Raw genomic sequence first — 14,944 nt, forward strand, 5'->3', positions numbered from 1 at the left:
CCATTTAGGGTGGTCAGGTGTCCGATTTTGAACCGGACAGTCGAGTAGTTGAGCTTTCTGTTTGGGAAACAAACTGAGAAAATAGAAATGAGAAAATAGAAATGTCCGGCATTTTCTAAATAAGATGAATGTAGATTGTGATGTAATGTCAAGTGTGTCCGGTATTTTTGTTGAAACCATCTGGCAACCCTAATCCCATTCTTCGATGATACTTCTCTAAAGGGCTCTGAGACACCCTTCTCGAAAAAGACACCATCTAAGAATCTGCCTAGAGCAGATCTGAAAAGCCCAATAAATGATTTTCTTTGTGGCTTTCAGGACACCTACGAGGGTAGCCCAGGCTAATAAGTAACAGAGCGGTAGGCCAGGCTAATAAGTAACAGAGAGGTAGCCGCGTTAGTCTGATCGTGGTAAAACAAAAAAAGCAGTCATGTAGCACATTAAAAACTAACAAGATGGTTTATTAGACGATGAGCTTCCATGGGACAGATCCACTTCTTCAGATCATATTCTGAAAGTGAATTGGCATGACCATTATATAACAAAAGGGATACAATGAAGGAGTAAACAAATTATACAGTAACAAATCAACTGCAGAAGGTGGGGGCCAAGGGGATGAAGAAGAGACAAGGAAGGAGGAAATTGCTTATTGTCAGAGTCAATTAAGGGGTTAATCTGGATACTATGAATATCAAGAGGTGGGGAGGCTGTCTTTGTAATGTGTGAGGTAATTAGCATCTAAATTTATTTTATACTAAAATGCGACACGCTGCGAATGGGCCTTAATTTAGATGCTAATTACCTTACACATTACAAAGACAACCCCCCCCCCCCACCACCACCTCTTAGTAATAAAGATGTAGCCGTGTTAGTCTGGTGTAGCTGAAACAAAAGACAGGACAATGTAGCACTTTAAAGACTAACAAGATGGTTGATTAGGTGATGAGCTTTCGTGGGCCGGACCCACGTCCTAAGATCAAATAGTGAAAGAAAATTGGCCTGACCATATGAATTAGCATGACCAGGGCTTGACGAATGGCAGCGAAAGCCGCTCGCCAGCCCCCGCACTGCGCCTGCGCAAGACCCGCGTTGCGCATGCGCGCGCCGCAAATGAACAGGATGCCCGGCTGAAATCTACTCGCCACGGGCGAGTAGATTCAATACTTTGTCAAGCCCTGGGCATGACTATGGCATGACTATGAATATCAAGAAGGGGAGGACCCCCCCCCCACCTCTTGATATTCATAGTAACTCCAGAGACATCTTTCGCCCTGCACCTTGTGCAATATGTCAGCTCAGATCAGCAAGGGTGCCTAATTCCCACTGTAACCAATTGGAATTAGGAGCCCTAGATACCTTTGAAGATCTGGGCCTCTGTGTTTTATATTCAGTTTGCACTGGTATGAACGTCTGCACCTGGAAATGGTGAATCAGGCCCATGTGATTGGCTGATGTCTCTGTGAGGAGATGGTTATTGTGTAAGAATGCCAGCCTGAGCGCTGCATTTCCTGGGCAGCTGGAGTTTGGAGGATCGTTTTTAAACCCTAACTTTCTCATTAGGTAATGCACTCAAACTAGCACCACCTCAACAAAGCGGCTTTTCTAAGACAGCTGTCTCCGCCACTTGGATTTCGGAGGTCCTATTCGCTGCCATGTGACCATGTTCTTAATTAACCTTTTGTCATTCAGACACAGGTCTAGCTCTGATCTTGGGAAAGAAAGAGGCTATGACCAGCAGTTGTGTGTCACTCCTTTATGACACTCCGTCTTCACCCCACCCCCCACCAGCTCCCCCAAATCACTGGAAAATTCAAGCAAGGAGTAAGGGAGTTGAAAGAAAGAAAGAAAGAAAGAAAGAAAGAAAGAAAGAAAGAAAGAAAGAAAGAAAGAAAGAAAGAAAGAAAGAAAGAAAGAAAGAAAGAAAAATCTTCTAATGTAGTTCAGTCTCTGAAGTTAGTTGCTCTGTTGGGGGAAGGGGCCAGTACAGGGTTTTTCCACATGGTTGCACTATGCTAGTTTCACAACCTTTGTCCTAACTCTTCTGCTCTCTCCCCATCGCACCTTTTGTGTGTTTTTCCCATGGCTTGTGTGTTTTGTCTGAATTCAGATTTTGAGCTTAGAGCTGGGGCTCACCTACTTCCAGCTTCCATAACAGGCTACAAGACGAATCTTTGCTGCAAGTGCACTTTCAGAAAGAGATGTAAAACCTTTGGCTTCAACCAAGCTTTGCCACAGTGGCCACACGCTCAAAGCAAAATGCTCCCTCCTTTTGGGGGGTGGATCCTCTGTGCATGTTCTACAGCGTGAGGTGCTCCGCTTGCTGTGCAGATGGCAGGCTACAACCGCAGTGAGACAGACAGTCGAGCGGAGCTGTCTGGGACACAGAATAAATAAACCCCACATGGCATGTTGTTCGAGACGCTGGGTTTGGCCTCAAATGGAAAACAAGTGGTTCCCCAACCCAGCTTGAAACTCTCCAAGAATACTTTTAAATAATAAGCCCTGAAAAAAAAAATACAGAAAGTGCAAAGAGTCTCGAACCAGAATTCACATGCTAGCTACTGGAAAAGGCAACTTGTCCCATCAGATCCATCTCTCCATATTTATACCTGCCTCTGGCTCACTTCTTGGCAGCAAGAGAAGTGGGGTGTGATGTTTCGCCGGTAACCCAGGTGACGGCTCTGTTTAAAAAGAGCTCTTCTGCGTTGGGTTGGGTTTCTAGGTTTTTTTGAACGTTGGGGTTTATGTCTCTGCGGCTGAAAGCAATGATTCCTGCTGCAGTCTGTGTTGTCACAACAAATACATTCAAAAGCCACTTTGCGGAGGAAGTGAAGAGGTTGCTGGAAATAGACACTAGCCATGAGCAAAGCGAGAGACTGAAAACTGGAACTCTGAGCTGCTAGGTCGCATTGGAGATGGGCAAGGCATATCAGGAGCATTTCAGGGGCTGTAGAATCACAACATGCCGGCAATCCGAGTTCCACGCTATCAGACAGCAGCAAAAGCAAAGTCAGGCATGTTGCATTCAGGGTGTTTCCTGGTACAAGCAGGGCTCCAGGGCTTTTTTCAAGGAGCAGCTGAAGGAAGAATCTTGACCAACAAGTATTAAAATAAGAACATAAGAACGGCCGTGCTGGGTCAGACCAAAGGTCCATCTAGCCCAGTATCCTGTCTACCGACAGCGGCCAGCACCAGGTGCCCCAGAGAGGGTGGATTGAAGACAATGATCAAGCGATTTGTCTCCTGCCATCCCTCTCCAGCCTCTGACAAACAGAGGCCAAGGACACCATTTTATCACCTGGCTAATAGCCTTTATGGACCTAACCTCCATGAAATTATCTAGCTTCTCTTTAAACTCTATTATAGTCCTAGCCTTCACAGCCTCCTCTGGCAAGGAGTTCCACAGGTTGACTACACGCTGTGTCCAGTATCAGAGGGGTCGCCGTGTTAGTCTGAATCTGCAAAAGCGGCGAGGAGTCCTGTGGCACCTTAGAGACTAACTGAAGTGTAGGAGCATAAGCTTTCGTGGGCAAAGACCCACTTTGTCAGATGCATGTAGTGGAAATTTCCAGAGGCAGGTATAAATATGCAGGCCAGGATCAGGCTGGAGATGACAAGGTGATTGGATCCACGCTGTGTGAAGAAGAACTTTCTTTTATTAGTTTTAAGCCTGCTCCCCATTAATTTCATTTGGTGTCCTCTAGTTCTTCTATTATGGGAACTAATAAATAACTTTTCTTTATCCGCCCTCTCCACACCACTCATGATTTTATAGACCTCTATCCTATCCCCCCTCGGTCTCCTCTTTTCTAAACTGAAAAGTCCCAGTCGCTTTAACCTCTCCTCATATGGGACCCGTTCCAAACCCCTGATCATTTTAGTTGCCCTTTTCTGAACCCTTTCCAAGGCCAAAATATCTTTTTTGAGGTGAGGAGACCACATCTGTACACAGTATTCAAGATGTGGGCGTACCATAGTTTTATACAGGAGCAGTAAGATAAATGTCACACGCTTTTCTACTAGGCGTGTGATAAACAAGATACTAACGGAAGGAAGGAATAAACTATTCCCTAAGAGTCTCTCCCTATCGTTGGCAATAAATCTGGACCCCCCACTACAGAAAGGATGAGGACGCATTGGAGAGGGTCCAGCGGAGGGTAACCAAAATGATTAGGGGGCTGGAGCATATGACCTATGAGGAGAGGCTGAGGGAGTTGGGTCTGTTTAGTTTGCAGAAGGGTGAGGGGGGATTTGATAGCAGCCTTCAACTTCCTGAAGGGAGGTTCCAAAGAGGATGGAGAGAGGCTGTTCTCAGTAGTGACAGATGGCAGAACAAGGAGCAATGGGCTCAAGCTGTGGTGGGAGAGGTCCAGGTTGGAGATTAGGAAAAACTATTTCACTAGGAGGGTGGGGAAGCACTGGAATGGGTTCCCTAGGGAAGTAGTGGAGTCTCCATCCCTAGACGTGTTTAAGTCTCGGCTTGACAAAGCCCTGGCTGGGTTGATTTAATTGGGATTGGTCCTGCCTACAGGAGGTGGCTGGACTTGATGACCTTCTGAGGTATTTTCCAGCTCTATGGTTCTGTGATTCTATGATAATCTGAATGCTCGGGAATCAGGTATAGATTAAACTGATTGCTCACGACCTTGCTGGAGAAGATTCTTGAATGTTTAATTTGCCAGTTTCATTTCAGAAGGGCTTGCTCTGAATGGGCAAAAACAAAACAACTCCTCCCACCCACCCACCCACCAATAAACCTCTAGGTCTCACGGGGGCCAAATTCATACTGTCGTCCGGCAAAATTCTAAGCAAATGCTGAGACCCATGCGTTCAGTCAGACAGGGAAATCGGACGGCTTGACGGAGAAAGGTACGATGGCAGGTTAGTATTTACAGCCAGGAAGACAGAGAGTGAATCTTTGGGGAAGAGCAATGTTCTCTCTAATATTTTCTGTCCATGTGCAGAATGATTTTTTTTTTGTGCACCAAGGTAGGTACAGATGTGCACCACTAGTAGACACACAGATTGCCAGCTGTGGGTACTCTGGCTAATCAGCTGAGTGGCATTAGAATCTCTCCTGGTGTGGGGGAATGCCCAAGCACTCAGCTTACAGGGAACACTGGGGAAGAGGATGTGATAGACCAACCAAGTCCTCTGCTTTTCATTGTGTGTCTTTCCTCGCTCCTGGGGTAGAGGACTTGGATCCTTACCTATGCACATGATAGAGGCGAGAGGAAATTTCACTCCTGAGACAACAGCTTTCTCTGTTGTATTAAACCAGAGGGTCTCAACATAGAATCATAGAATCCTAGAACACTAGAACTGGAAGGGACCTCGAGAGATCATCAAATTCAGTCCCCTGCCCTCACAGCAGAACTTAAAAACCTCTAGGGATGGAGATTCCACCCCCTCCATAGGGAACCCATCCCAGTGCTTCCCCACCCTCCTAGGGAAATAGTTTTTCCTAATATCCAAGCTAGACCTCCCCCACTGTAACTTGGGACCATTGTTCCTTGTTCTGCCATCCATCACTACTGAGAACAGCCTTTCTCCAGCCTCTTTGGAAAATCCCCTTCAGGTAGTTGAAGGCTGCTCTCAAATCCCCCCTCATTCTACTCTTCTGCAGATTAAACAAGCCTCAATCCCCCAGCCTCTCCTCATAAATCATGTGTTCCAGCCCCCTCGTAATTTTCATTGCGCTCCGCTGGACCCACTCCAATGTGTCCACATCCTTTGGGTAGGTCGCTACCCACCAGGTGATCACCAGCAGGCAGTTCTGAGTGATGGGGACACCATTCCTCCCCATTCTGGCTAACAGTCATTGATGGCCCTAACCTCCATGAATGTATCTAGCTCTTTTTTGAACCCTGTTAAAGTCCTGGCCTTCACAACTTCCTCTGGCAAGGAGTTCCACAGGTTGACTGTGCAAAAGCATCCAGGGAGCTAATGGACACCACCCAGAGGAACTCCAGCTGAATGCATGAGTGGAAAGAATGATAGCAGGCCCCACAGTCGCAGGCCCCCTCAGCCAAACTCTGCTTCCAGGTGCTATGAATGGCCACGTTGGCTATGGCTAGGAGGAGGATGCCGAGGAGGTAACAGGTGGGGTGTGCATAGATAAGTGAAGGGAGAAGGGCAGCTGCAAGAGGGGCTGCAGCCTGGTGCACTCAAGGTACATATGTGCCAGGGTCTCCCTCACGTCCACATTCATGATTGCCATTCATCCTCCTCACCCTTCAGTCTCCTGGGTGAGGAAGCCATACACTGGCCATCTCGACACTCCAAGGGAAGCGTCAGTAGCCACCCCAGCCGGTGCAGAATGGCAGCTGACTGTGTCCTTGGTAGACTGAAGGGACGCTGGCGGGGTTCACTTTCAAGACTTGATTGGAGTCTGAAAAATATCCCAGTGATGTTCGTTGTCTAATATCTGCGAGGCAGGGGCAACACGTAGAGGGACAGGGAGGGGCACATGCCCTCCAAATGCTGTGGGAGGGAGGGGCAGAGGTCCAGAGCCTAGGGGACCAGTGGGGGAGGAGGGAAGGGGACTGAAGCCTGCAGCCAAACTCAGACCACCCCCCACTCACCACCACTGGCAGCGGCAAGATGTGGAGCAATGCAGCCCTAGCCTATTCCGCTTCCTGGCTCCTGACCATGTCGCTGGGATGAGGGCGCAGGACCGCCCCCCGCACTCACAGGCAGGACATGGAATGACATGGCTGGGAGCTTGGGGGGGGGGGGTGAGTGAGTTGGGGGGGCCTCACCACCCCCACTACTGCCAGTGAGTGGGGAGGGGGAACTCCTACCTTTGGTGCCAGACCCCCTTGTCTCCCAGGCCGCATCACATGGGGGAAGGAGCTTGGGGAGAAGAGATGGAGAGAGGGAGGAGAAAGGGTGGGAAGAGGAGGGGAGGGGCCCGAGGCCTATTGTGGAAGGGGTTGTCCTGGCCATCCCCGGGCTAGGGGTGGCGCGGGGAGAAGTCACATGGGAGAGGCGGTCACGTGACCAGGGCCCCTCGTGTGTCCCACCTCGGTGTGAGGTGAAGGGGAGAAAGTTGCTGCCAGAGAGGAGGGGGAGTGGCTGGCTGCTGTGTGTGCCGCCCGGCACAAGAGCCAATACAAGAGTTCCTCAGGGAGCCATGCCCTGGCGGGAGCCTTCGACAGAGCTCTTGACCGCGCCGTGGCCCAGAAGGGTGTTTGGGTTGTTAGGATTTCTGCACATCCATTTGCGCTTTCAGTTTCAACGAACTGACATCATAAGAACATAAGAACGGCCGTACTAGGTCAGACCAATGGTCCATCTATCCCAGTGTCCTGTCTGCCGACATTGGCCAATACCCGATGCCCCAGAGGGAGGGAACATAACTGGTAATCCTCACATGATCCCTCTCCTGTCACCCACCTCCAGAAAAACAGAGGCTACCAATACACCATTCCTACCCATCCTGGCTAATTGCCATTGATGGATCTAACCTCCATGAATCTATCTAGCTCTTTTTTGAAGCCTGTTCAAGTCCTAGCCTTCACCACATCCTCTGGCAAGGAGTTCCACAGGTTGACTGTGCGCCGAGTGAAGAAAAACTTCCTTTTGTTTGTCTCAAACCTGCTTCCTATTCATTTCATTTGGGGACCCCTCGTTCTTATATTGTGGGAATAAGTAAATAACTTTTCCTGATCCGATCATGCTGAGCTGGCAGGAAATATTCCCATGGGCTTGGTTGTTTTCTTGAACTGATGCATTCCCTGGTGCAGTGTCCTTACAAGTGCCGGGTGCTTTGAGTGCCGCGATGCATTGTGCAGTGTGTGTGGTGAGCTAATAAAGATGCATTTATTTTAAAAAATGAACGTATTGAGTGGCAGAAGCAGAGTGCAAATAAAAAAGACAACCCAATATAAACTTCCTACAGAGGTCGACCTGACTTTAAAATTGGAGAGGCAGCGAACATGTCCAGCCTTTTCAGTGCACATGTGTAGGCCACTTTGCCCAGCTGGGCACAAACTGTGGTTCTCATAAGTCAGTGTCTGTGCAGCTGGGGTTGTCTTCAATATCCCCCAACATGGAGCGGTAGGAAAGGGACATGTCCCGTCATGCCAGGCGGTTTGTTGGCTGCACTGTTTCGACCTCAGTAGGTCATTCAGGCCATGCCTACACTAGGAAACTATTTCGAAATACTGCATTTGACTTAATAACTCCCGATTTTACAACATTAAATAGTGCGTCCCCACTCCGGGGAAGCCTTGAAATTAGCCCAAAGCAGGCTCCGTTAACGTGGACATGCTCCTGTGACTTAGAGGCCCAGGAAGTACTGCGGAGTAATTACTTTGAATGACGCTGGGGAGAGGTTATTTCGAAACAGCAGCAGTGGAGTATCCACACTAACGCTATTTTGAAATAACTATTTTGGAAGTCAAGTATCAGCGGGGTCGCCGTGTTAGTCTGGATCTGCAAAAGCGACAAGGAGTCCTGTGGCAGCTTAGGGTATGTCTACACTACCACCCTAGTTCAAACTAGGGTGGTTAATGTAGGCAACCGAAGTTGCAAATGAAGCCCGGGATTTAAATATCCCGGGCTTCATTTGCATCTTACCGGGCGCCGCCATTTTTAAAGCCCTGGTAGTTCGGACTCCGTGCCCGCGGCTACACGCAGCACGGAGTAGGTAGTTCGAATTAGGCTTTCTAATTCGAACTACTGTTACTCCTCGTTCCAAAGCCTAATTCAAACTACCTACTCCGTGCTGCGTGTAGCCGCGGGCACGGAGTCCGAACTTCCGGGGCTTTAAAAATGGCGGCGCCTGGTAAGTTGCCTACATCAACCACCCTAGTTCGAACTAGGGTGGTAGTGTAGACATACCCTGATAGACTAACAGATGTATTGGAGCATAAGCTTTCGTGGGCAAAGACCCACTTTGTCATGCATCTGACCAAGTGGGTCTTTGCCCACGAAAGCTTATGCTGCAATACATCTGTTAGTCTATAAGGTGCCACAGGACTCCTTGTAGCTATTTCGGAAGTAGCGTTATTCCCCGAGAAAAGCAGTACAGATTTTGAAATAAGCAGCCCCTTATTTTGAAATCATGGGGTTGGTGGTGTGAACGTTCTGCTTATAAATTTGAACGAAGAGGGGTTGTTTTGAAATAAAGTCCTAGTGCAGACTAGGGATGATAAATTTAATTTAATCAACCAATCGACAGATTTTCCATCGACTAGTCGATTAATCGATAAGCGGGGAGGCACAGCGGGGTTAACACATGGCCCAGGAGCTAAACCTACTGCAGGTCAGCCTTTTAAATGTATTAAGAGCCTATCAGCTGTCCTGGCTCATGCTGGGTCCCTCCTACTGCGCTTCAGCCTTTTAAATATATTAAGAGCCTATTGGCTCCTGATCTCCCCCACCTTGCTGCCTCTACGAGTTGAGGGAATAGTCAACTATCTGATAAACTTTTGCTTATCGGATAGTCGACTAGTTGTTTACATTCCTCAGGGCTCAGGGATCAATGCTGTTCGGCGACATGATTTTATTGGTCAGAGACAAATTTGAGTATAGGCACATGCATAGACGGGTTGATCTAACTTTATAGTATAGACCAGTATTTCTCAACCCTTTTTTATAAAGTACCCCTCTAAAAAAATTATAAGTACCCCCTACTACCTACAGTTTTTAGACACACAATTTTTTTTCTATCATTACAACACATTTGTTTAAACAACTTAATTATAGCCGGGCGGGCGATGACATTTTTGGGTGTAAAAAGGACAAAAATAATAAAACGCTGTAAAACTTAAAACAAAAATTCAGTTTTTTCCAAATTTCAGTTGTGTTGACATACCCCCCAGACTTCTTTCGAGGGTTCTCGTACCACTGGTTGAGAAATACTGGTATACCATGCAGGTCTAGGAAGAACAGCTCCTCAGACAACAATAAGTAAGTCGAGAGGAGATTCTGCGCCAAAAAATTCAAATTTTTGCAAAAATCTGCATATTTTATTTGTCAAAATAATCCAATATTACCGTACCAATTGTTTTGGTAAGTTATTTAAATGACAATACAGAAAGAAGTCACAATAACTATTCAGCATGTCCAAAGGCATACAAATTAAGTTACAAACACTGGGTAACTAATACCCTGCATTCCAATTACAACCCTAGATTTTCATTTCAATTACATTGCAGAACATCAAAAACACACACAAAAGAAATGTCACACATGAAAGTCATAGAGTTTTGCTAATAATTGTCCTGGATATGGCTGGGTATGGCTTGCTTCTGATTGTCCTGACATTTAAGAAGAACATAAGAACGGCCAGACGGGGTCAGACCAAAGGTCCATCTATCCCAGTGTCTCTTCTGACAGTGGCCAATGCCAGATGTCCCAGAGGGAGTGAACAGAACAGCGAATCTTCAAGTGATCCCTCTCTCATCATCAATTTCCAGCCTCTCACAGAGATTAGGGATACCATTCCTACCCATCCTGACTAATTAGTATTGGTGGACCTATCCTCCATGAATTTATCTAGTTCCTTTTTGAACCTTGTTAAAGTCCTGGTCTTCACAACATCCTCTGGCAAGGAGTTCCATAGGTTGACTGTGTGCTGTGTGAAGAAAAACTTCCTTTTGTTGTAAACCTGCTACCTATTAATTTCATTTGGTGACCCCTGGTTCTTATGTTATGGGAACAAGTAGATAACTTTTCTTTATTCACTTTCTCCACATTAGTCATTCCTTTATAGTCTTCTATCATATGCCCCTTAGTTTCCTCTTTTCTAAGCTGAAAAGTCCCAGTCTTTTTAATCTCTCTTCATATGGGACCCGTTCCAAACCCCTAATAATTTCTGTTGCCCTTTTCCGAACCTTTTCCAATGCCAAGAGATCTTTTTTGAGATGAGGCGACCATATCTGTAAGCAGGATTTAAGATGTGGGCGTACCATGGATTTATATACAGGCAATGAGATCGTCTGTGTCTTATTCTCTATCCTTTTTAAAATAATTCCTAACATTTTATTGACTGCTTGGTAAATGTTTTATTTGCCCTCAAAGTCTTTTTTTAAATGGACAGTAAAATGAATGGGCACTAACCTAACCCCCTTGTGCCACTTTGGCATAGGAAACAAAAGTGAGAAAGCTGGGGATTCCAGGACTGTTATGTATAAGAAGACTCCTTTACATCACTTTACAGGTTGAGGCCTTACAACTTTCACAGGTTTTATGCTCCTGAAGGAATTGACTGAAAATGGGAACAGTTAACTAACAATAGGAACAATCATCTCAGTGGGATAGCCGTGTTAATCTGTAACAAGTAATCCTGTGTCACTTTAGAGACTAACAAAATATATATAAGCTTCAGAGGGGGAGCCGAGTTAGTCTGTAACAGGAAAAACTTAAAAACCAACAAATAGTCTAGTAGCACCTTAAAGACCAACAAAACATGTAGATGGTATCGTGAGCTTTTGTGGGCAAAACCAACTTCCTCAGATGATCGGACCAGTCAGCTGAAGAAGTGGGTTTTGCCCACAAAAGCTCATGATACCATCTACATGTTTTGTTAGTCTTTAAGGTGCTACTAGACTATTTGTTGGTTTTTAAAATATATATATAACCCTCTCTGGCTGAACTGGGACACTCTGGCTGAAACTCTCTTAGCCAGGACTCTCTGGTCTGGCAACATGTTCCAGGACCAGAAAGTCCCAGTGGAGGGCTCGTGCCTGGAAGCCTTGCAAGCTGGCAGAGCACATGTGGCAGCAGGAGCCCAGCACAGAGGCTGCGGGGCTGCCTGGAGCGGCAGCAGGAGCCCGTCTGTGCAGCGGGAACCCGGCGTGCAGAGGAAGCGGGGTGGGGGCTGGCAGGGCAGAAGTCCAGGTTCGGGAAGCCAGAAATGACCATCCCTGGTGCGGCAAAATCCCTCCTCCGGGACCAGTCAGGTCCTGAGGGTGCCGGACCAGGGAAGTCCAACCTGTTCCTATATATAGTTCTGTAGTCTCTGATGAGGTGCCCCAGAACCACTCGTTTTTAATAGGAGCAATAGGCATGCAGCTGCATTTCTGCCTCAATTAACCATCCACAGCCACTTCAACCACTTTACTACAGGGTGCTGCATTTACGCCTCAGCCAATAAGATCAATTCACTCAGGCCTCCTGCATAAAAAAAGCCCTGCCCTTCTGGGCCAGGGAGCTGCAGAGAGAGGAAGTCTTTCTTCCATCAACTTTTCTGCTTTTAAACTGGGAGGGGGCGGAGTAGGTCAGCACTGCTATCTCATGGAAGGGGCTGGATTTTCACACCCTAACGCAGCTGCATGGAGCTAACTTTTAGGCCCAAGGACCAAACCTGATATTCTCTGGAACAGGGACTGTATTTTTCTCCTGTGTTTGTACAGCGGCCAAACCAACGGGAGAGGGACCATGACTGAATCCATATCACAATAGTATTGTCTCATTATTTTTGACCGGTGCTTGTCACCTTTAAGCAAAGTCAGCTTCGGATTTCAAGACACCTCATTTTTTCCCCCTTCCAGTTCAAACCATTTTTAACATTAAACTTTTTTTTTTCAATGGGGTTGATTCCCTCGTTCAGTTTTTCTGACTTAACAAAAGAGGAACTAGTCTCAGAGGGGAAAAGGAAAAGGAATCTTAGGCTGTACTCTAACCACCTTGTGCTGTGTTAGTCTGTATCTTAAAAAAAAAAAAAAGAATAGTCCTCTGACCTTAGACACTAAGAAAAATGTATAGAATCAAAGGAATTGGTTTTACCCCGGAAAGCACAGCATTCCGTTTATTTTGGTTTGTCTCTACGGTGCCACAGGATGACTCGTTTTTAAAAGCGGAACTAGATGGACAAATGACAGCGTCTTAATTTCGGCTTTGTTTGTACTTTGTGGCACTTAATGCCAAAATCTAAGATGAGTCATAGTTTCCAGGAAGCCAAAAATATAGAACTGCCATTAATAAGGACCCATGCAACATAGATCATAGCCACATCTATTATTTCAAGTTGTACAAATGTTCATACAAGAGTTCATACAATGTTCATACACACATAGGGAAGCTACAGCCGCTCCAATCAGAGTGCCAGCTCTACAAGAACCTAATGAGCAAAGAGAAAACAACAAGCCTGAGGAATTGCTAAAGTTCGGCTCCCTGTGAGAGAGCACTGAGGACAGAAGTTAGACTGGAGAGGCTCCTGCACTGTGGATTATTATTTAATATTAGATTCGCTGTGTGGCCCAGCTCACCCATACCTCTGTGGGAGGCTTTCAGACCTAGAGGTCCTGTTTTTAAAGCCTGCCTCCCTTGGGATGGAGAGTATTGTATATTTCAGTGAGCTTCCTTCCAAATTGCCTCCAAGCTGCCAGGCCTTGGTGGTCTCTGAGGGGTCTCCATGTTAGCCTATAACTTTAAAAAACCGAGCAGTCCTATAACACCTTAGGGTGCGTCTACACAGCACCCTTCGCTCGAAATAAGCTACGCAATTTGCACAACACAAATTGCGTGGCTTATTTCGAGTGTTTTCCGAAATAGCTTATTTTGTAATTTGGCCGCTATCCACGCAGCGTCAAATTTCAAAATAATTTGCTATTCTGAAATTCCCCTTAACCCTCATGTTTACCAGAACATCGGAATAAGCTGCCTGTTATTTCAAAATCTATTTCGAAGTAACAGGCTGCTTCAGTTGATGCAGAATAGCTATTTCGGGATACTTGTGGTATCCCAAAATAGCTCCGCAGTGTACACGTACCCTTAGAGACTAATTTATATCTATCTATAGGTATACCCACTACTTCAGAATTCTTTGAGCTAGAAGAAGTGAGTTTTGCCCATGAAAGCTCATAACAATTTTTGGTTAGTGTCTATGGTGGTACAGGACCATTCATTGATTTTAACTCTAGATAGATATAGATATAGATATAGATATAGATATAGATATAGATATAGATATAGATATATAGACAGGGCTCACCAGCTGCATTTTTTGACATGCTGCGCATGCGCTGATCACGCAGACCGCGCTGGGCATGCGCTGATCACACTGCGTGGCTGTACCGGCTTGTAATCTACTTGCCATGGGCGAGTAGATTACACTAATTGTTGAGCCCTGGATATAGATATAGATAAGTGTCTTTAAGAGGTACGACTACACTGCTCGCTTATTTCAAAATAAGCTATTCTGGAAGAAATACTCCAAAATAGCTTATTTTTGAAATAGCACGTCTACACTACAGGGAAGCCTCAAAATTAGTCCGAGGGAGGCTTCTCCAATGTAGACATGCTACCTTGGTTTAAGCAAAATGCAGGACAATGTAGCACTTTAAAGACTAACAAGATGGTTTATTAGATGATGAACTTTCGTGGGCCAGACCCACTTCCTCAGATCAAATAGTGGAAGAAAGTAGTCACAACCATATATACCAAAGCATACAATTAAAAAAAATGAACAAATATGAAAAGGACAAATCAAATTTCATATTTGTTCATTTTTTTTAATTGTATCCTTTGGTATATATGGTTGTATGGACTACTTTCTTCCACTATTTGATCTGAGGAAGTGGGTCTGGCCCACGAAAGCTCATCATCTAATAAACCATCTTGTTAGTCTTTAAAGTGCTACATTGTCCTGCATTTTGCTTCAGCTACCCCAGACTAACACGGCTACATTTCTATCACCTTGGTTTAGAGACCCACAAGGTACTGGGAAGTAGTTACTCTGAATGGCCCTGGGGAGGTGCTATTTCGAAAGAGCAGCAATGCAGCATCCACATTACTGCTATTCCGAAATATCTGTTTTGGAAGAGGCATTAATCCTCGTGGAATGGGGTTTACAGAAGTTGGATCACTCCGTCCGTTATTCGAATGTACTTCGAAATAGCAGAATTGCTGTGCATGGTTATTTCGGAATAACGCTGGTTATTCCCAAACAACGCTGCGGTGGAGACGCTCCCTAAGGGGCTACCGCAGTGTT

Source organism: Pelodiscus sinensis, chromosome 1, assembly GCF_049634645.1.
Source record: "Pelodiscus sinensis isolate JC-2024 chromosome 1, ASM4963464v1, whole genome shotgun sequence".
NCBI lineage: Eukaryota > Metazoa > Chordata > Testudines > Trionychidae > Pelodiscus > Pelodiscus sinensis.